This window comes from Eptatretus burgeri, chromosome 1, assembly GCF_056783735.1.
Source record: "Eptatretus burgeri isolate ZD-2024b chromosome 1, Ebu_testis_v1, whole genome shotgun sequence".
NCBI classification, from domain to species: Eukaryota; Metazoa; Chordata; class Myxini; order Myxiniformes; family Myxinidae; genus Eptatretus; species Eptatretus burgeri.
The window spans coordinates 109,563,203-109,587,540 of record NC_140961.1 but is presented as its reverse complement, the minus strand read 5'-3'; the positions used below and the strand labels follow the sequence as shown (position 1 = coordinate 109,587,540).

The following is a 24,338-nucleotide window of genomic DNA, read 5'->3' as shown; positions in this document are numbered from 1 at the left end:
TAAAACGGCCGTGTATTCCAAAGATACAGAAGTGTTGATTTTATCTCCAGGTCATACAGAATTCACAGTTCGAATTAAAATAAATTTTTATAAAGAAGGGCGTATCGTTTGCATGAGAATAGAACAATGGGGGTATGATATGAATGATTTAGGGTATAATTGGTCATTTAAAATTGACCTTGAAGACCTGGAACAATTAAATCAGTCTTGTAAGGAAGAATATTATCCACTTGGTATAGAGAATGACTTTTGGGGAGCCACGATTCGTAAACAACAAATAAAAGAATTTAATTAGGGTAAATATAATAATGGTTTTGCCCTAGTTTATATCATGAAAACAGAAAAAACAGGATTATATATAATAAGTAAGGAAATACAAAAGGATTTAACTATGGGAAGATGGGGAGGTGTTTCGTGTCATAATATTATTCTAACATATATTTCTAATACATAAATGATGGCAAGAAGGCTTCAAGAAAATTATCATTTCTGTGTCCAAGCATACCTTCAAGAAAAGGGTATTCGGTATTTTAATAAATATGTTCTACAACATAAGAATGAGGTATTTTCAATAAAAGATTGGCATTATGCTGATGTTGATAAACCAACAACTTTAGATTTAATTTGAATGTTAAATAATGAAAAAATTATAAAGTTAAGAAAACGTAAGGCTCTTTTAGAAATTCAAAAGAAATTTTATTGGTTTCCTGTTGTAAATAACATTATTTTGGATACAGGAATAACAAGAAATCCTGATGAATATATGTATGATATTCTATGGGGTGTAAGCGATTCAAGGATAGTAAGGGATGAGGAAGTTGAAGAGAGAGAAGAGGAGGAAAAGGAGAAGAGAGAGGAGGAGAGGGAGAAGAAAGAGAAAGGGGAAAGGGAGAAGAAAGAGAAGGAGGAGAGAGAGAAGAGAGAGTAGAGAGAGAAGGAGGAGAGAGAGAGTAGAGAGAGAAGAGAGAGAGAAGGAGGAGAGGGAGGAAAGAGCGAGACTGAATAAATGTGAAAATATGGAAACCAGTGAGATTAGAAAAAGATTGGTGGTATTACAGAAAATAACTCAACCCACCGAGGAGGAAAACAAAGAATTGACAAGTCTATTAGCAGTATTTTCGACAAGACTGTTGACATCGTTTTCATGGAGAGGATATTGATGTTAATTAAAGTTTTTTTTTTTTTTTCATCAATAAATGGAGGAGAGAGTGAAGGCATTTCTAATGATTCTTTATGTTTTAAAAATTAAGATTCAAATGTGCATGTTGGAAACTAAAAAGGTTTTTGCACTCTGTCAGAATTTTTCTCATAAATAAATGAGTTATTGTCTCAAATGTAAAAAAAAACTAATACTAAAAATATCTCATCTTTTAAAAGTAAAAATAACAGGGTTATGCAAAAAGGTAGATGTTCGGCGTGTGGTTCAAAAAAAATCAATTTATCTCCAAACACAAACTCGGAGGAGATATACAAAAGTTTTTATCAGGAAGTAAATTTACAACTACTGGAATACCAGGGGAATTACATCTACCAGGGTATTCTTTCTGTGGTCCAGGCACAAACTTGGATAAAAGATAAGATGAGGCAGACAATCCTGAATCCTGGAGTGAGCCCATCAATAGAGTTGATGAAGTGTGCATGAGACACAATATTGATTATGGGAATACCACAACTTTGGAAGAAAAGCATGAAGCCGATAGAGAAATGTTGTATAATTTGTCTCTGATACAAAATCCAACCTTGAGAGAAAAAGTTGATAGGTTCATCGTGAAGAAGATGATCAGTGCTAAATTGAAACTTGGAAATTCAAAAAAGTTATAGGCTCTCATGATGTCATTAAGATTGAAGAGCAATTAGCTGATGAATTACATAAACCAATATTCACAAAGTTTCAGAGAAGGAAAGTTTATTCCAAGGAAGTAGATTATATCTGGTCCGCTGATTTGATTGAACTCAGTAATGACAAGGAGTGCAAGTATGCTTTCACCGTTATTGATTTGAGGAGTAGATACGCATGGGTTGTACCATTAAAAAACAAAACAGGTTATACTCTTATGTTCGCCTTTCATCAGATATTTAATGAAAGTAAGAGAAAACCTCAAAAATTGTGGACTGATGAGGATAGAGAGTTTTATAACAAGACAATTATGAATTTTCTAAAAAAATTAGAGTATTACATTATACAGTACCTTTAATGAAGGGAAGGCCGTTGTTGTTGAACGTTTTAATCGTACCTTAAAAGAGAGACTATATAAAAAATTCACACAACTCGGTTCACAACAATGGTCATCTTTTATTCAGGATATTGTGGATAAGTGTAAAAACACGATTCACACGTCAACAAATATGAAACCATCAGAAACATTTACAAAATTAAAATATGAAAAGAGATTAATGTCAGAAAACCTAAGTTCAAAGTTCGTGATATCGTAAGAATATGTAGGTGGAAATCTCATTTCGAAAAAGGTTATATTAAACGATGGACGAACGAATTTTTTAAATTGTTTATGTAATAGATACGGTTCCTTGGAACATACAAGATATATGATTTGGAAGGGGAAGAGATTTTAGGTTCATTTTATTCACAGGTATTACAAAAGACAAAGATAAATTGAAATTTTTTGACTCCGCCCCTTTTTGACTCTGCTCACACAAACCCCACCCACATAAACCCCACCCCACACAAGCTCCACACAAACCCCACCCCACACAAGCTCCACCCACATCAACCCTGCCCACACAAACCCCACCCCAAACAAGCTCCACACAAACCCCACACAAACCCCACCCACACAAACCCCCCACAAGCTCCACACAAAAACCCCACCCCACACAAGCTCCACACACACAAACCCCACACAAGCTCCACACACACAAACCCCACACAAGCTCCACCCACATTCATCATATTCACATAATTAATGATTCATTAATTAGTTAATTAGTTCCCCACACACAACATGTTTATTTAATTAAAAAATTCTCCACCCATCCACACAAGCTCCACCCATCCACCCATCCACCCATCTCTCCACCCATCCATTTATCCACACAAACCTCATCCACATAAGCCTCATCCACATTAACCCCTCCCACACAAACCCCACCCACATAATTCCTGCTCTCACAAACCACACCGAATCCCCCACCCACTTAAACCTCTCCCACACAAGCCCCACCCACATAAACCCTGCCCACACAAACCCCACCGAAGCCCCCACCCACATAAACCCCACCCACACAAGCCCCTCCCACACAAGCCCCTCCCATACAAGCCTCATCCCCCTGTGCACCCCCACCTTTGACCCACCACCTCCCTCATCCCACCCCCACCCTTCCCCACACACACACACACACACACGGGGAGGGGAGTGGGTGGGATGAGGGGGTGATGGGTCGTTGGGGGAGCGCACCTCCCCCCCCTCCCTCCCTCTCCTCTTCATGTCTTGATTCTTTTTTTGTAATTCAAAATCAAGTAATTATAAACAAAACAAATATAATTAATCAAAATTGAAAATATTAAATATTCATTTGCGAGAATGTATAATCTTTCCCAGCAATCTTCTTCAGATGTCTTGTGATTTCGAAACTCAGACACCATATTCTGTTTTGAAACAAAAAGTGGATAATAATTAGGTTTTATAAAGATAATTACATGGTAATATTAATAAGTCTGGTGTTGGTTCTAAGTTCAAGCCTCGTTGACCACTGAATTAACACACCTTAGGCCGACTCAGCCTGTCATCCTTCTGAGGCCAATAAAATGAATTCCAGTGTAGTGGCATAACCGCGTCCAAACTAATGATGCAACCAACATAAGGCTACATTCCAAAGAGAGAGTGATATTAATAAAAGAATAAATAAACAAATAACTAAATAATAATTCAGAAACATTTACCTTCAGAAAATCATGTGTTGTACCAGATTGCTTCAACAGCTTATGTTGTGTGATGGAGCTGAAAAAAAATAAAATAATGAGTCAAGGGTATAGATGGAGAGACAGACAGAGAGAGGTAGGTAGAAAGACAGACAGAGAGAAAAAAAAAAACCGTTTTTACAGCCATTTTTCCCTGCTGTGCAAGGGTTTGGCTTTTTCTTGAGGCAATGTTTTATGGCCGGATGCCCTTCCTGACGCCAACCCTGGTCACCTCTTACGACACATGGATATGGTATACCTATTCTAACCGGGGCATACACCGGGACCAGTACACTGGTACTCACTTCGCCGACCTCAGATGGATGACTGAGAGACAAACAGAGAGAGAGAGATACAAAGAGACAGACAGGGACACACACACACACACACACACACACACACACACACACACACACACACACACACACACACACACACACACACACACACACACACACACACACACACACACACACACACACACACACATACACATACACATACACACACTCACCGTTGGTTTAATTCACTCGAGATCAGAGGCCGTGATAAGACTTCGTACCAGTCATTAAAAATGTTTTTCAATTCTCTTCTAAGATCATTGACGTCTTCAATAAGAGCATTAATTTCATGCACCTCATCGTGATATGTAAACTCCACTTCTTCCAAAGGACCTGCCAGGAAAAAAATACATATCAGGATAATCACGATTTAATTTATAATCAATTGCTTCATCGTTCAAAGAGGAACCCATACACAAGCTTTCCAACTTTGTGGTGAGCTGTTTTCTTCGTCGGAAGAAGAATAGTCCATATCTCAGTTGTAAACCATTAGTACAAGATGGCAAAAAGATCAGAGGCCATGATAAGACTTCGTGCCAGTCATTAAAAATGTTTTTCAATTATCTTCTAAGATGATTGACCTCTTCAATAAGAGCATTAATTTCATGCACCTTGTCGTGATATGTAAACTGCTCTTCTTCCAAGGACCTGCCAGGAAAAAAATATTGTTACGGCTGTGGAAATTTGCAAACCACCATTCAGGTCCCGTAGGTGAGATAACTCTAAGTACATGTGTAGTTAGCCCCAAATCCGTTGCTTAGAGGGAATTTATGTGATTCATTCAGGCTGCGATGCTTTAAGTTAGGCGTTTTTCTGTTCTATCTTTATTTTGAATCAACCGCCATAACCATCAAACCACCACCAAAAACCCTCCACCACCCTCACCTCTCTCCTTCTACAGCCATTCCCACATCACTTGTGAACACTGAGCGTCGGGCTGTCTTGGGCTCGTTCAAGCGATACGCACCGAGCCGCGAGTGCAAATAGCGGCCTTTCCGAGGGAAAATTTGAATCAAGAATGCTACACGCCCACTTCTGATCCGTCCAATCAGCAAGCGCGGAGCGGCTTGGCCCCACCTCCAGGCGGGTCCGTGTGAAATCGAAATATGCAAATTCTAGGATCAGGGGAGGTTCACACCCACTTTTCCTCCTTCCAATGGGTGAGCGTGGCTCCGCCCCTGAGCTCATCCTGATCCGGAAATTTGCATATGGGTTCTCCTGCCGGCCTATAAAACACCGAGCGCAAGGCAGAGTTTTGGCAGAGTCAGTTTGGAAGAGCAGAGTGTGGCAGCAGCAGAAGTAGAGTCGGGTGGCGAAGGCACTGAGTTGGGTTCTGCAGTCAGCTGAGGAGAGTTGGGGGAAGAGGCCAAGGAGCTCGGGTCCGAGGCGAGGACGGCGGTCGGCGACGAGGCCAGCCAGCCATTCTCCCGCTTACCAACTTTGTGGTGAGCTGTTTTGTTCATCGGAAGAAAGATCTCTCATGTCTCAGTTGTAAAAACTAAATTCCCGTCTGGCAGAAACTTTGTCTGGCGAATCACTTATAAAGCAACGATGAGGAAATTGCCTAATCATCGGGTGAGGCCACAGGAAATGACGCTTTGGGCGAGACAGCTTGGAAAATAATTGGGCGATATATTCTCAAATTGTATGAATCATTTTCAAAACATACTTAAAATGTCCTAAAATGATTTTGATTAAACTTATGTTTAAAAGCCTGTTAGTGTTCTGATTTAAAATATAAACACGAGGCCTTGTCTCTCACAGAATAGTTCCCATTTTTTTCACAGCATGACTGTCCAAAAACACTTCCTCATTTTCACGGCACGAACTGAAAACATTTGAAACAAAACTTTTTTATGGCGTGGTTTATGCACAAAAATGATATGCACCTCAGGAGGTGGTCAGATGAGATCAATGAGAGAAGTATATCATTTCATAATGACACAAAAAGGGTATCTTGAAAAATATAAAGATTCAAATGTTTTATTTTTAAATATTTTAGATGGGGATTATTGTGCAAAGAAAATTAAACTATTGAAGGAATTGAGAATGAACAAATCTTTATAGGTTCAATGAGTGAGCTAAACAATATGCATTGGTTATTTGAAAAAGAGTGTCCCTCGGCTTACATGTTTCAGATATTTCTTTAGAATCACCTTTAACAAATCACATTACTACTTTGCGACTTGAACAAATCTTAATCTTGTTGCATTGGTTATTTGGATTGAGTGCCCCGAGGTTAAAAGGGGAGACAAATAAATATACCTTGGGCTAAAAAGGTGGTTTATTTTTTGGGAAAAAAATATGAATCACTGAAAATCCCCCATTCATTTACATGGGGAAAAGTGAGCCAGAATCAGTATACTCACCCTACTTACAGACCACAAGCCCTTGCTTGGGTTATTTAATGAAAAACGGGCTATTCCAACAATGGCATCACCTTGAGTTCAGCATTGGGCATTAACGCTTGCAGCCAACGATTATCATATCGTATACAAACCTGGCATGGCCAATGCCAATGCCGACACGCAAAGCTGTCTTCCACGTGCACCGACTGGGCCGGATGTACCAATTCCAGGAGAAGTGACTTTTGATGGACACGATCGAGAGTTCACCGATCACCCCTACGCTTGTACGGCTAATGACAGGCAGGGACCCTGTGCTTTCATGCGATCATGAGTACATAATCGGGGGTTGGCCAGGTACATTGCCACAGGAAGAGTTCAAACCATTCGCTAGTCGTAAGCAGGAACTTAGTGTTCATGTAGGTTGTGTGCTTTGGGAGCATGGGGGGGGGGGGTACTGCCACCCCAATGCCGACCTCAGATGGTTGACATGTTGCAAGAGGGCTACCCAGGTATTATAAGTATAAAGGCTTTGGCATGAAGCAACATGTGGTGGCCACGAATGGATATTGACTTGGAGCAAAGAGTTAAAGGATGTCATGAATGTCAGGCGTTCCAGAAACTTCCTTCCAAAGCGCCACTGCATCCTTGGGAGTACCATAGTCAACCATAGTCATGCATACATGTGGACTATGCGGGTCCAGTCGAAGGGAAGATGCTATTCATTCTGGTCAATGCATACTCAAAGTGGATTGAAGTTGATGTCACTTAGAAAATGATGAGTGAAGTCACGATTGACAAATAGCGAGAAGCGTTTGGTGTACACAGTATACCTCAAGCTCTTGTGTCGGACAATGGGCCGTGCTTCATGAGCGAAGAATTTGCAAAGTTCATGAAAATGAACGGAGTTCGACACGTCATTTTTCAGCAGAAGTGGAGGAAGCTCCTGAACATCAGGGAAGTGACAGACAGGTACCTGAGGAGAGCAATGTTGCAGTGGATGATATTGAAGGCCCCAAGGTCGACATTGTTCCGGAGCCCATCAGGAGGCGTTACCCAAAAAGAGATTGAAAACCAAAACAACCAGATTGCTGTGGCTGTAAAAATAATTAAAGGCCAAGCACACAATGTACAAAGACTGAAGTATTCATTGCTCTCATTGACATGTTGTGGACTCCATGAGTATGTCAGCCATGGGCATTTCTGGAGAAGTTAGGATTACAATTGTTCTTGGGGGAGGGTTTTAAAGGGTGTTAATTGTCTGAGGAGGAGGATGTGTGAAGTATTGCTGTGTTGCGTCTGCGCATGCATGGACAGGCCTGGTGTGCGATGGTCGGATTAAAAGTTTGTTGGACAATGGCGGCGTTCCGGTAACCCGTGTTTCTCTTTGCTTCTTGACACACGTTTCGATTCTGGGAGAATTGAACAAAAATAGTATGTTTGTATTAATATTTTGTAATGTCAATAAATCACCCAAAACGTAAACAGCAAACTGCGTATGTAATTGCCAAAAAAAAAAAGGACCCCTATGGACTGTGCGCCTCATGGATTGCATAAGCAGGTTATGCAGCATAGTGTTTCACTCAATTAATTTACACTTTCTGCATGTTCCTTAATCTTTTCTTCACTCAATATAATCGTCCGAACATTACAAAAAGTTAAGTTTCATGCTTTGCTTCCACTAAGTTATAAAATTGCAAATTTATGAAAATTTTCACATTTCACTCCAGATTTCCACTTATTTTGTTCACCAGATCAGATTCTAAAATCCGACATATTTCGATTATATACTTTAATTAGTCCGTGAGAGTAGATTGTGTTACCAAATCAAGGCATCTTTGAAGAGGCCGAGCAAAATGGCAACTTAGGACCTCCATCAGAGTGTCTCCAGACATGTCCGCGGTTTGGCGGTTCATCCACGGATTCAAAGGATGAAGGATATAATTAAATAAGGCCGTTAATTATCTTCAAAAGGGATGTTTTAATTAACCCAAACACCCGAATTTCACTCTTACAATTCCTTGGAGTTTTCTTCGTGTGCATACGAAGTTTCAGGCTGCTAGGTTTTATGGTTTTGCAGTTATGAAGGAGACACACACACTGCCTTTTATTAGTATCGACTAGCAATACCATCCGCTGCGTCGCTGACGGGAGCACTTAGATCAGATGAAGGGAAAAAAGAGGGGGATAGAGGGGAAAAGAGAGAGGAGATGGAGGGGAAATAGAGGAGAGGTGGGGAGAGAGAGAGAGAGAGAGAGAGAGAGAGAGAGAGAGAGAGAGTGAGAGTGAGAGAGAGAGAGAGAGAGAGAGAGAGAGAGAAGGGAGGGGGAAAAGAGAGGAGGAGGGGGGAGCAAGGAGGAAGGGAGAGTGAGGTAGGAGACAGTGAGAGGTGAGAGGAAGGGAAGGCAGACGTGTGGTGGAGCATCAATGATGATTCTTACTGTCTCATCAAAATGATTATGCAGAGAATAACAGTGAAGATGGAAGCAAATAATGTCTGAAATCCATTTTCTACCGATCATTCGAGAAATACCATCCAGAGACAAACACCGCCCAGACATGTCCGGAGATAAACACAGTCCAAAGACAAACACCACCCGGACACGTCCAGAGCCAAGCTATCCAGCAGCAAACACCGCTCGGACCCGTTCGGAGTCAAACTTCCCTCCAGATATAAACGCCAACGGACACGTCTGGAGACAAACTCCCATCTGGAGACAAACCCCACCCGGACATAACCACTGTCCACACACATATGGAGATACCCGTCTGGAGACAAACTCCCATCCAGACATAAACACCGCCTGGATATGTTCGGAGACAAACACCGCCCAGACATAAATACTACCAGGATGCGTCCAGAGCCAAACTGTCCAGAGACAAACATCGCCCGGATGCGTCTGGAGATAAAGTCCCATTCGGACATAAACACCACCCGGATACATCCGGAGACAAACTGCCATCGGGACATAAACACCACCCAGAAACGTCCGGAGACAAACTCCCGTCAGGACATAAACCCCGCCTGGACACATCCGGAGACAAACTCCCGTCCAGACAAAAACACTGCCCAGACATGTTCGGAGACAAACACCACCCGGACGCATCTGGAGCCAAGCTGTCCAGAGACAAACACTGCCTGGACATGTCTGAAGAAAAACTCCGGTCCGGAAATAAACCCCGCCCAAATATGTTTGGAGACAAACGTCGCCCGGACATAAATACCACCCGGATGCGTCCAGAGCAAAGCTGTCCAGAGATAAACACTGCCCGGATGCGTCTGTAGATAAACTCCCATCCGTACATAATCACCACCAGGACACGTCCGGAGACAAACTCCCGTCCAGACAAAAACACTGCTCGGAAATGTTAGGAGACAAACACCGCCTGGACGCATCTGGAGCCAAGCTGTCCAGAGACAAACACCACCCAGACAGGTCTGGAGATGAACTCCCATCAGGAAATAAACACCATTCGGACCCGTCTGAAAACATACACCACCCGGACGCTTCCAGAGACAAACACTGCTCAAATACGTCCGGAGACAATCTCCCATCCGGACACATTCCAGACATAACCACCGTCCACACACATATCGAGATATCCGTCCGGAGACAAACTCACATCGAGCCATAAACACAGCATGGATACGTTCGGAGACAAACACCGCCCGGACATATATACCACCTGGATGCGTCCAGAGCTAAGCTGTCCAGAGACAAAACCGCCCAGAAGGGTCTGGAGATAAACTCCCATCAGAAATAAACACCGCTTTGACCCATCCAGAGACAAACTCCCGTCCAGACAAAAACAGTGCCCGAACACGTTCGGAGACAAACACTGCCCGGACGTGTCTGGAGCCAAGCTGTCTGGAGACAAACACCACCTGGACACGTCTGGAGACAAACTCCCGTCCAGACATAAACACCGTTCGGATGCATCTGAAAACATACACCACCCGGATGTGTCCGGAGATAAACACCACTAGGAGATGTCTGGAGAAAAACACTGTAGGGATGCATCCGAAGCCAAGCCGGCAGGAGACACACACTGCTCAGACACATCTGGAGACAAACTCACATCCAGATAAATCTGGAGATACCTGTCCGGAGGCAAACTCACCTGCAGACATAAACACCGCAAGGATACGTTCAGAAACAAACATCGCCCAGACATGAATACCACCGGATGCATCTGGAGCTAAGCTGTCCGGAGACAAACACCACCCGGACATGTCGAGATTAACTCCCATCTGGACACGTCTGGAAACACACTCCCGTCAGGACATAAAGACCGCCGGGCACGACCAGAGATAAACTCCCGTTCAGACAAAAACACTGCCGGGACACGTTCGGAGAAAAGCACTACCCGGACGCATCCAGAGTCAAGCTGTCCGGAGACAAACACTGCCCGGATAGATCCGGAGACAAACTCCCATCTGGACAAAAACACCATTCGGACACATCTGAAAACATAAACCACCCGGATGTGTCTGGAGACAAACACCACCGGGACGTGTCCGGAGACAAACACCGCCGGGACGTGTCTAGAGACAAACACCGCCGGGACGTGTCCGGAGACAAACACCGCCAGGACATGTCTGGAGACAAACACTGCTGAAACGCGTCTGAAACCAAGCCAGCTGGAGACACACACCACTCAGACACATCCGGAGAGAAACTCCCGTCCAGATATAACCACCATTTGATTATGTTCAGAGACAGAGAGAGGTGAAAGAGAAAGCGTGAGAGAGGAGGGTATTGCACTGTATCGGGAGGGGGTAGAGCAAGGAGAGAGAGAGACAGAGAGAGACAGACAGACAGACAGACACAAGCCAGTAGGCTACGAGGGATCTGCAAGGATCGAAGCGCTGGATACGATGCTTTTCATTCTGACTGATCCACCGACGAAGATTCATTGCCAAGACGTATTGGTTCACATACAATTGTTCCTCTGCCTGGCAAGATTTTTCCTGGTGCGTATTTTGCCAACTGGCACTCCTCACAGGAATACCATTTGAAAAATAAAACCTAAATCAAAAATCGGCTCTAGTAAAATTTTCTAAATATCTTGAAGTGTTTAATTGCGAAGTCTCGTTTCTCCACATTCAAAACTGTAGGACAAGTATTGAAAATAGTGAACCTTGGTCGAGAAAAAGTATTTTTGGAATTTTGCGTATTTCAGCCCCGACACCCTTGGTGATCGAATCTGGAAAAATGCTGTGGTTCATTTTTGTAGTAGTTATTAAACTCTATCCATACACCGAATTTGAACGTTCCGCCGTCGACGGTTTCCGAAGTCAAGGTCACTTAACATATTCCCTGGTTCACCACCTTTCCATATTCGGAGGGCTGCCATTCGGAAACTATGAGAGATAGTGGAATGTTATGCTGTCACGATAACTAGATGGGGATGCAAGGAATAGGCAGGAGTTGGTCCGGTCACTCTACCTACCATAGAAGCCACGCTACGTCAGTTACCGTTTGGGTTCTTAAAAAGCGGTTTTTCGGCCACTGCATAGCAACAAATCTCAAACGCGCACACTCCCAGCTTATACGGCACCTGTTCGCCAAGTTTCATCGAAATTGGTTTGCTGGTTTGTGCTGTGTTGCCTCACATTGCAGACACACACACACACACACACACACACACACACACACACACACACACACACACACACACACACACGGAAAACCTGACAATAATCGATATCTAGGAGAGAGAGAGAGAGAGAGAGAGAGAGAGAGAGAGAGAGAGAGAGAGAGGAGAGAGAGAGAGAGAGAGAGAGAGAGAGAGAGAGAGAGATAGATAGATAGATAGATAGATAGATAGATAGATAGATAGATAGATAGATAGATAGATAGATAGATAGATATATATATATATATATATATATATATATATATATATATATATATATATATATATATATATATATATATTTGCAGAAAGAATATGTTTTGCTTCAAGAACAACACACACACACACACACACACACACACACACGCTTGGCCGCTATCAGCAGGCTGGAGTCAGTGTGATTACCGATTACAGTACTTATTGTGTCCAACAGAAACCTTGAGTTGCTTTCACCGAAAAATAACGGTGCATTGATATTGATTGAATGACAATACAATATTATCTTCTTCTTCTTCTTCTTCTTCTTCTTCTTCTTCTTCTTCTTCTTCTTCTTCTTCTTCTTCTTCTTCTTCTTCTTCTTCTTCTTCTTCTTCTTCTTCTTCTTCTTCTTCTTCTTCTTCTTCTTCTTCTTCTTCTTCTTCTTCTTCTTCTTCTTCTTCTTCTTCTTCTTCTTCTTCTTCTTCTTCTTCTTCTTTCGGCTGCTCCCGTTCGGGGTCGCCACAGCGGATCATCCGTATGATCCGCATAGTGATTTGGCACATGTTTTACGCCGGATGCCCTTCCTGACGCAACAATACAATATTATAAACGTTTGAATTGTCAACTGCTGATATAATGCCATCATCTTTCAGTTATTAAAATGCCTGGATGTTTGTTGTTTTGTTGTTGTCTAATTTGTGACATAAAAGGAACGTCATTCCTCAGGCAACAATTACTTATTGAAATTAGTATCTGATTGGATGAAACGTTAACTCATTAAACAGTCTTTCATTACCAAATTGAAATAGCAATTCATGATGTGTAATTGCCTTTCTTATGCAACACCTTCTTTGCATCAGAGGCACGAAAATCAGTCTTCAATAACCTGGAACCAACTCATGGCTACCTGACAACACCAATTCTAGCAATGGCAGACACTGTACCCGATATTTCTTTACCACCAGGTGGCAGGCACCACTCGGTGAGGAATCTTCGTTGACTACTATCTCCCGGTAAGCCACTTTGACCAAGTCCTTCACATGTTAGTACATAGAATGGCCATTTGTCTTCTCATGTCTTGTGATCCACTCTACCCCTCCCACTAAATATTCTTCCATCTTCTTTTCCTGTTGTACCATAAGACAACCAGCTTGCATCCTTTATATTTCAAGTGTATGCATTGTATGTATATAAGCCTGGTGTCAGCTTAACGGTTAAGGTGGCTGGCTTAAAATCTTGACAGACCTGGAATAAGGCAGACGGACTTGGAATAATGGGATATATTTCATTCCATAATGTCTTTTGGTGACGGACATGTCAGATGTCAGACTCGTTTCTCGAGGAAAGATCATTTAGTTTCATGAGGGACTTTACAGGTTTAAAGCATGCTGGATTAAAGGGTACTTTTAAGAAAATGGTGAATGAGTGGTCTGTTTGAGCAGGTGAGAATGAATTCAGACAGTCATTTAAATAACTGGATATTTGGTGCATACAAGGCTTATTTAAGATATTGTCACTGTGTGTAAATGGTAGAACAGAACGTCAAGCAAGGAAGCAACACGTACCATTTTAAAAGTCTTTGGTACGACTTGGCCAGGGTTTGAACCACCGACCTCCCAGACTCGGAGCGGGCCTAAAACATTTTAAGAAAATGTTGAATGAGTGGTCTGTTTGAGCAGGTGAGAATGAATTCAGACAGTCATTTAAATAACTGGATATTTGGTGCACACAAGGCTTATCTAAGATATTGTCACTGTGTGTAAATTTGTGTGCGAGCTCACATCATTGCTGCTTTACAACATTCACCAAGTTAGCTCAGGTCTTTGACTGCCTGGTGTACAACCTCCATCAAGTTAGCCCAAGTAGCTGACTGCCTTGTTTACAACCTCCATCAAGTTAGCCCAAGTAGCTGGCTGCCTGGTGTACAACCTCCATCAAGTTAGCCCAAGTAGCTGACTGCCTGGTTTACAACCTCCATAAAGTTAGCCAAAGTAGCTGACTGCCTTGTTTACAACCTCCATCAAGTTAGCCCAAGTAGCTGACTGCCTGGTTTATACCCTTCATCGAGGTAGCCCAAGTTGCTGACTGCCTGGTTTTCAACCTACATCAAGTCATCCCAATTAGCTGACTGCCTGGTTTACAACCTTCATCGAGGTAGCCCAAGTTGCTGACTGCCTGGTTTTCAACCTACATCAAGTTAGTCCAAGTAGCTGACTGCCTGGTTTTCAACCTACCTCAATTTATCCCAATTAGCTGACTGCCTGGTTTACAACCTTCATCGAGGTAGCCCAAGTTGCTGACTGCCTGGTTTTCAACCTCGATCAAGTTAGTCCAAGTAGCTGACTGCCTGGTTTACAACCCACATCAAGTTCGCCCAATTATCTGAATGCCTGGTTTACACCTACATCGAGTTAGCAGAAGTAACTGACTGCCTGGTTTACAACCTACATCGAGTTAGCAGAAGTAACTGACTGCCTGGTTTCAACCTACATCAAGTTAGCCCAAGTCCCTGACTGCCGGATTTAATCACTGCTTCACTAACATGCAGATTTTTGTTCTATTGCAAGATCTAAGGCTTGTACGGAGCTTCCACAAACATATTGCACACACATGGACATACAGATGAATACACGAGACACAACACAGAACTGTCAGACGAGACAAACACAGCCACTGAGCTTGGGGGAAGAGCCGTCACTTCCCGTGGCACTCTGGGTACCAACGACCCCACAATAATGGTGCCACCTTCTCACCGCACTGAGTGGGCCATTTCCTCAGGAGGAATTTTCTCCTCCCCATGGATGCCAACCTATGGAGATTGTCCGTACTCTTAACCTTTTAAATACTGAACGTCAAGCAAGGAAGCAACACGTACCATTTTAAAAGTCTTTGGTACGACTTGGCCAGGGTTTGAACCGCCGACCTCCCAGACTCGGAGCGGGTCTAAAACATTTCACCACCGAATTTAATTCCCATTTAGTCTGTGCTCCATGTAGCCGTCAGCCATCTAGTGACTCGGTGTTTCATTTCACATAAGTATGCAGAGCCGGAACTATGGATCTACATGGCCACAGTGTTGTTATTTACTGTGAAAAAAATCACCCTTCATAACTTGATCTTACAAATACACACAAGGAACCTTGGTGCAGGAATGGGGCATTCAGCCCATCTTGGCATGCCCATGCTGGACCAACCCCAGTATCCAACACCCTCCCGCACACAATTCCTTTTTAAACTTATCCATCCTCCTGCCCACAATTCCAGTTTCCAGAAAGATGACGGCATCATCTGCGAAATCAAGGTCAGATATCTTGACATTCACAAACGATGCACCACAGCTTGATCTCTCTGACATCCTCCCCAGAATCCAGTCCATAAAACTTCTGAAAAGTGAGGGGGCCAGTACATACCCCTGACAAACTCCAGTAACAACTAGAAATAAGTCAGAGATGGTATCACCACATCTCATAGCACTCTCAGTACCAGAGTATAGTTCAGACATCAGCTTGATCAGTTTTGGTGGCACCCCACAAAGACCAAGAATCCTCCAGAGGGCATTCCGGATCTATTTATCCAGGATAGATCTTCCAGAGGATAGATCCAGAGGGATCTATTTATACACTTTAGATCCCTTTTGACCCCTTAGACTCCTGATGGCATTTGCACTCTTTAAATCACATAGACCCCTTGACACTTATACCTTGAGACCCATTATCCTCCTTTTGACCCCAACTGGTATTGGAAAATGCCCTTTAGATATTTAGACCTCTTAAGACCCCTATAGACCCTTTGGACCACTTAGACCCTTTAGACCTTTACACCCGTTGACACTTTACACCATTTAGACCTGTAGACCCGTTGACCCCTTCAGACACACCACACAAACATCTATAGAATCTTCTTGAAATACATAGACGATACTTTTATCAGCAAGTCATGCACAGTGTCACAACACCTGAAGAGAGGGTACTCTGCTAGGTTGAACAGAAATTGCATTCTCGTCACGGAATTGGTTCACCAATCAAAACCTAGAAGCATGTTGAGGTGAAAAGCTCAAAGGGTAAAAGGTCAAGGTGAAAATTTCATCTGATCATTTCATCTGATCTGATTAGAAGAGTGAAAATTTCATCTGATCGAGTTAAAATTTGAATAGGATTTGCATGTTGGGTCAAAGGACCTGGTTCACCAAAAATAAAAACGATCAATTCAGCTTGTTTGACATGTCAAGGGTTTCCATGACAACAATATCACCCATTATAATCAAATGGGCCTTTTGTGAATTTATTACCATGCCTCAGTAATTTTTCAACACATCAAATTGAAACCGACACAGAATATTTTTTACTAGGTATGTCTAGAATATGTGAGGAAAATTTTGTCAAACTTAGTCAAAGGTTAAGGCCATCCAAATGTGTAAAACACCCATTAGGTCACAATTAGAAAATGTATCAACCAAGTTTGTTATGGATAACATTCAATCATGTAAAACACTTGATAAGTTAAATTTTCGAAATTACCAAATTGCTGTTTCCATGGCAACTATTGTTTAGTTGGATCTCGCAAGTTTCATGCTTTGCACGATTATATTGGTTAGTCGATTTTCGTATTCTGTCTGTCTGTCTGTTTGTCACCTACAGGTCGCAATTTTAAACCGATCTTCACGAAACTTCACCACATGGTGGAGTTTGTCATAAGGAAGAAGCCTATTGTATTTGAGGTCAAAAGGGCAACATAGGCCAAAGGCCAACAACTTAGGTGGGATTTCTAAAATCCTCAATTTTCATCAGATTGACTTGAAATTTGAAGATGATTTATATTTCATGTCACTGAATTCAACGAGCCAATTACTTTTGAGCTCAACATGGACCAAAAGATAAACATACAGTAGTCCCAAGGTCAACAACTAAGGTGGTATTTCTAAAATCCTAAATTTTCCTCCAATTGAGTTGAAATTTTAAGAGGATATATATTTCAGGTCATTGAATTCAACCAGATAATTATTTTTTAGGTCAACATAGGCCCAAGGTCTACAACTAAGGAGGTATTTCTCCCGATTTCTAAGATTGTCAATTTTCATCCGATTGACTTCAATTTTGAAGAGAAGTTGCATATTTGGTCATTTAATTCAACCACCAATTATTTTTGAGGTCAAATTTGTTTTATGGATTTTGCAAGTATCGTGCTCTGCATGACGTCTTCTTCTTGTTTGTTGATTTGTCTGTGAGCAGGACAACTAAAAAAGTTATGGACGGATTCGGACACAACTTGGTGGAGAGTTTGGGTGTGTGACAAGTATGAATTTTAGGTCAGATTTAGGTGAGACTTAGGTGAGATTTCTAAAAACAACTTAGGTGAGATTTCTAAAATCCTCAATATTCATCCAATTGACTTAAAATTTGAACAGGATTTGCAAATCACATGACTAATTATTATGGTGAATATCCAGATCCCGATCCGGATAGAAGATTTTTTTAATTTCTGAAGTGATTCTTCATAACTGAGATATAGGGCGAAAAACGAACGTTTTGGACGAATTCAGACGAAACTTGGTGGATGAGTTGGGTAGGTGACTAGAACAAGCCAATTCGATTTTGATTATGGTCTGGATGCAGATCCGACCTATCAGTGAGATACAATACGTACAAGAGTGAAGTCGATTGGGTGCTATCGCAAGTTCCCACGCGTCCCACCTAAAGCAAAATTTAAACATGTCAAAAAGTTCAAACACGAAAGACCTAATATCAAATTTATAGTTAAAAATTATTTTCCCGTTTTGACCTCTGTAATCCCCACCCTCTGTGGCATGAACCTGGAGACCATTTTTTAAAAAAATCGTTAAATATTTCATGTGTCCCCCCAATGTTGATTGCATAAAGAAATTTCCATTTAAAACTTTTTTAAACTGGGCCCATCATTGCATTTTTGTCATTTGACTTTTTGACTCTGCCCGAGGGGGTGAGGCCAAATATGATTCTGCTCTTGTACCTTCTTGCCATGTGCTGATCATAACTACGAATTTCTGCACAACTGCACAAAGTTTGGCGAATTTCTGCACAACCTTTTAGGAGATAGTCGGATGGACAGACAGATGGAACTGTTTACAATATCCATCATTTTTTTTCAAAAAGCATGGGATAAAAATGTTTTGCCTGGCGGAGGTATGCTCTCTCCCACGTGCTGTTCTAGTTTTAAATTAAATTATCATTTGTCAACCTTTGACAATGATGTCAATAACCATCTTGATTACCAACTCTCATTTTAAAGTGCTTACTTCAAACACACACTGTTATCCTGTAAGTAATTAAAGAAAAATGGCATAAATTAATCAAATTGATAGCGATAATGGTACATTAACAGGGATGTGAATTGCATTAAACCGGCCTTTAATGGACATAAACCTGTTTATGATTTATAATATTTTTTGATAAAACTGATTCCTGTTCTTGCTCCATCCTCTTTCTTCTTCCTTATTTATCTATATGTGCTTCTCCTTCCTTATTTCCCTCTTCCTTTCTCCATCCCCACTTCCACTGTCGCTCTTTACAAAGGGGTGCATTACAAATGCATTACAAATGTGCAATAAGGTACATGCTAATGTGGAATGTTTGTTGATGTTGTTTCCAGGATCTAGGCTTGTAGAGGAGCTGCCACTCGCACATCTCACACACATGAACATACAGACGAATAGACGAGATACAACGCAGGACTGTCAGTTGATACAAACATAGCCCCTGGGCTTGGGGGGAAGTGACATCACTTCTCAGAGCACTCTGGGTACCAGCGACGCCATCGTTATGCATTGCTTTTGTCTCCTCACTTTGTGTGGCAATTATAAAGTTAGAATTTCCTCCTCCCCAAGGATTACAACTATTTGGGGTTTATCCACGTTCTATCCTTTAAATGCTGAGTGTTAAGCAAGGAAGCCCAACACACCATTATTTAAGTCCTTCGGATGACTCAGCCAGGATGGTAATTGAACTGTTGACCACCCAGACTCAACAAATGCTCTAACCATTAAGCCACCGATGTTTTCACCTTGCTTACTACTTTTTGATGAAAAATACGAGGTTTTTGTATTGTGAAATTGAGTGTGATTGTTCTTTGTGGGGCTGGAGCTCCTTCATCCTATCTTGACGTGGTTTTTGTAAATGCAGTCGAAAACCTTGGGAATTTCATGATACAAACCTTGGGCACAAGGTATATTGCCCTCTCACCATTGTCAGGTTGGTGGCATCTTGATCTTTTCAATGCTTACTATTGAGTCTTGAATCTTTCTACCTTCTCCAGCACCACTAATTTGAGTGATTGTGTCGACCAACTCATTCCTTTTCTCCCTCATTTGGCCTTTTCATAGTATCCTCAGAAGCTGAGACCTCCATGGATGGAGTGACAGCTATGCGATACTGACCTGGAAGTTCAGGCTTCTTCCAAAGGCGACTCAGAGGAGTAGGGTCGACTCTTGGCCAGGTTGGTGAAGATGTCTTCATCACCTTCCCAATTTTTGTCAATTCCATCTCCTTTTGTGTTGCCATTTTTTTCCGGAAACATCACACACAATAGAAAATACATTCTCTTCACTCAAACTTCGTGAGAGCACGAAGATCACAAGAGATTACAGCACGAGTCAATAAATTAAGAAAAGTGAGTAATTTACAATTGATGTAATTCTGAGAAACAAGCTCGTCTGGATGTTTCACATAACATCATTTTGCTGCTGTCCTAGATGGCCAAATTGGACATTCTGACTTGGTTGGCACATCCTATCAATGGACATTGTAAGTACAACCTGTCTGCTCATTTATTTGCACCCAATTATTCTTGTTTTCGATCATCCATTAAAAAAACACTTCTTCCTGTTTATCCAATTCCACTCTTCTCTCTTATCTTTCATGATATTCTCTTTGCTGAAGCATTACACTTTTGGTCACATTAAAATGTAACCAGATCTAAACTGATGAAACACCTGTCTTCGGGTAGTTTGTTAATTGTTAATGTGACCTGTGTAATGCAAGTGCTTTGCATCGAGCAATGGGTTTTCATGAGCCTTCTATGATTGTGGAGGTGGGCGATCAGTTCAAGTGTCAAACTAATGCGATTTTAAAGACTGGTAACATTATATAAAGGTATATTGTGTATTATATATGTATGATGAGTCTGATCTTGTACATTCATCTGCTGGTGAAGCAACAAAAAAGGGAAAACATACTTTCCTGTCCTGTTTAAAATTTTGTGTTACTTCACGTGCACCAGAACTAACTTACAGCTGTCTTTTCAGGTACGCATGCGTGTTTTCCAATAATATTTTATTAATCTCGTTCCTTCTCATTTATAAATCAAGTTTATGATTGTGATCATTTTTACCCTCACCATCTGCGATAGACGGAGGTAATGTTTTCACCCCCTGTCTGTCTGTTTGTTACTTGCGAAATCGAAGATTCACAAGTGTGTTGGTTGAGCTGGTCTGTGATTATGTGTTTATCTGTTTGTCTGTCTGTCAATCCCCTACAAGTCACAATTTTAAACTGATATTCACAAAACTTCACCAAATAGTGGTGTTTGTCATAAGCAAGAAGCTTATTGATTTTGACGTCAAAAGGTCAACATAGGCCAAAGGTCAACAATTTAGGTGGAATTTCTAAAATCCTCAATTTTCATCTGATTGAATTGAAATTTAAAGATAATTTGCATATCAGGTCATTGATTTCAACCACTAATTATTTTTGAGGTCAGCGTAGGCCAAAGGTCAACAACAGGTGAGGTTTCTAAAATCCTCAATTTTCATCCAATTGACTTAAAATTTGAACAGGATTTGCAAATCACATGACTGATTGACAGGATTTGCAAATCAGGTGAGATCAATCACCAATTATTTTTGAGGTTGAAAGGTCAACATAGGCCAAATTTCTAAAGTCATCAATTTTCATCTGATTGACTTGAAATTTGAAGAGGATTTGCATATTTGGTCACTGAATTCAACCAGCAATTGTTGTTAAAGTGAAATTTGTTTTAGGGATTTCACAAGTATCGTGCTCTGTAAGGCGTCTTTCTTGTTACTTGCAAAATCGAAGATTTTTCAAGTGAATTGGTCAGTCGATTTCGTTATTCTGTCTGTCTGTGTTTGTTTGTTTGTTTGTTTGTCTGTTTGTCAATCGCCTACAGGTCACTATTTTAAAACGATCTTCACGAAACTTCAGCAAGTTATAGAGGTAGTCTCAACCAAGCGGCTATTGATTTTGAGGTCAAAGGTCACCTTGAGGTCGCATTTCTAAAATCGACATTTTTTCATCCGATTGACTTGAAAATCAAACAGCAATTGCAGAGTGCATTTTACTGAATTTGGAAACCAACTATTTTTGAGAACAAAAGATCAAAGGTTAACTCAAGGTCAAATTTCCAAAATCATCAATTTTCATCCGATTTACCTGAAAATTAAGCAGCAATTGCATAGTCCATCACTGAATTTTTAAACAAACTATTTTTGAGGTCAAAAGGTCAAAGGTCAACTCAAGGTCAAATTTCTGAAATCATCAATTTCAATCAGAAAAATAATCAATTTTCATCCGATTAACCTGAGCTTCGATTAAGATTGTCAATTATAATCTCAATGAAATGGACAATTTGATGTATCCATGGCAACCTTTGGAGAGGGGATGGATTTTGCAAGTAATGAGCTCTGCATGGTCTTTTTCTTGTTTGTTTGTTCGCTTGTGTGCAGGATATCTCAAAAAATTATGGACGGATTCAGAAGAAATTTGGTGGGCAGGTTGGGTGTGTGACAAGGACGAATCGATTCGATTTTGGTGAAGATATGGCTACAGATCCAGATACTATAATTTTTTTTAGTGATTCTTCACCATTGAGAGACAGGGCCAACAACGATATATAGCATGATATCTCAAGAAGTTGTGGACGGATTTGGATAAAACTTAGTGGTTGAGTTTGGTCTGCGACAAGAAGAGGCAGATTAGATTTTGGTTCAGGTGTGAATCCAGATCCGGCCTATCAGTGGGATACAAAATGTAAACTGTTCAGACTGGCGGAGGTATGCACAAAACCGAGTACCCATTCTAGTTAGTAATGTTTTATTATGCTCTTTAAATTTTATCAATATCACCATAAAGTTCAATAAATTTGTGATGACATAACCTGCACCCCTTTCCGACCTCCCTCTCCCAATCGTTTTGTCTAACTTCATGGAAGAGCAAGGTGACCAGAAGATAGAAAATAATGCACTTTTTCAAGAAGTTGAAAGACAGGGAAAGAAATTAGAGGAATGTATGGGACTTGTGGCTAAGGGAAGAGAATGGGAAAAGGGGATGGGTGGGAGAGGTATTGGGGGTGTTTGGGTCTTATAGAGGATAGTAGTTGGCCAAATTCTATCACTCTTGTTCACAAAATATGTCTAACCCCTTACAATAGCATCTAAAATGCATATACTGTACCTAAATTCTGTGGGACTATTCAATAGAAGCATGTGTGAAAAAGAGATCACATCTATTACTAAAGTGTGTGTGTGTGTGTGTGTGTGTGTGTGTGTGTGTGTGTGTGTGTGTGTGTGTGTGTGTGTGTGTGTGTGTGTGTGTGTGTGTGTGTGTGTGTGTGTCGCTTCATTCCATAGAGTTCCTGCCGTTGTAGAATAATAACAATGGTACTGTTGGAAAGCTAATGGTGCATTTACTTGGTTTGGAAGCTCATAATGTATTTACTTGGAACAAAAATTAGTGTCCATATAATCATAATGATACCTCTTTTAAAAGCTCTCTTTAAGGCTAGATCCCATTAGCCACTTAGCCTCGATTGAAGAATCGGGAAAGGGAGGTCAATGGAATGGTTCCAAAGGTAAGATTTATTATTCTACGACCGCAGGAACCCTTTAGAGGGACAAGGAAGGAGCACGCAAAATTATATATCGTAATATTTCTCTAATCAATAGAAAAAGATATAAAAGTACAGAGAATGAGCATACAAACCACAACCATGACACCATTTACATGTTATAAAATATCCTTTTCCATGTGTTTTGCTTCATTTTGTATCCTCATTGAGACTCACAGATAGATATGTAATATGTTTGTGAAGTGCAACATGCTGCCTTTTGATTAAATCCATCAGGGAAGTGATGGGTAGGCACGGCTCGTTTCTACAAAACTACAGGGGTGTGTTCCATTAGCAAGCAGCTTGCTATCACTTGCCAAGTCTGCAGTTCCGTATTAACCATTTTGCAAGTAGCTTGCCTAGCCACTAGGCAAGTAGAGCAAGCGATGAAGAGAGGTGCTTCGTTAAGTTAGCAAAAATGGCTGCAGTAGTGTGATTCAAAACGATAATGAGTCTTCAACTCATGAAATGTTCAGAGGCATATCCCTGTTATGTATATTCACTTTTCATAATATAATTTAAATGTGCATTTCATACTTCTATTGTTACTTCTACTTTCCATCCTAATTCTTCAAGAACTACAAACATGCAAACTCCTCCATGCTCCTACCTAAAACCCACAGTGGTAGGTGCATAGATAAGCTTGGTAGGTAGCTCCTCCTTCTGACTCTCCATTTCTTTCTCTTTCTTTCCCTGTTCCTCGTACTCTGTAGCCACTGCCAACACAATAAATTAGTTTGGGGACGTCACAAGAGTATCGAGTAAAACTGAAAACGATGTTGCTGGCATCCATGATTCTCAGCATTTGATAGAGTACCAAGATATCATTGTTTACATGGAGACCGCCATGTTGTGAAGTGGTGCTGAACACTCCGTTCTGTTGGAGTGCTTGCTTGAGTGCTTTGAATCAAGCAAGGCGCTTGACAAACGCGATAAGCAAGCCACCTGGCATCGGAGCACACCCCAGGTATTCTCTCGAAGGGTGAAAATAAATATGAGGAATATTAATGTTCAATGCAGCTA

The 24,338-nt window shown here is 41.2% G+C and overlaps 2 long non-coding RNA genes across 4 annotated transcripts in view; one reads left to right on the top strand and one right to left on the bottom strand.

The window, feature by feature from the left end:
- LOC147035162 (uncharacterized) overlaps positions 1-24,338 on the top strand; it is a 257,319-nt gene that overhangs the window by 91,610 nt on the left and 141,371 nt on the right. For all 3 annotated transcript variants that reach the window (XR_015061556.1, XR_015061558.1, XR_015061557.1), the window contains exon 2: positions 13,301-13,453. This is a non-coding gene — a long non-coding RNA (uncharacterized LOC147035162). The remainder of the gene's footprint in view (positions 1-13,300; positions 13,454-24,338) is intronic.
- Positions 3,438-4,580, bottom strand: LOC147035165 (uncharacterized). The gene is made up of 3 exons (XR_015061444.1): positions 4,431-4,580; positions 3,899-3,956; positions 3,438-3,604 (listed from the first exon to the last, which is right to left on the bottom strand). It is a non-coding gene; the product is annotated as an uncharacterized LOC147035165 (long non-coding RNA).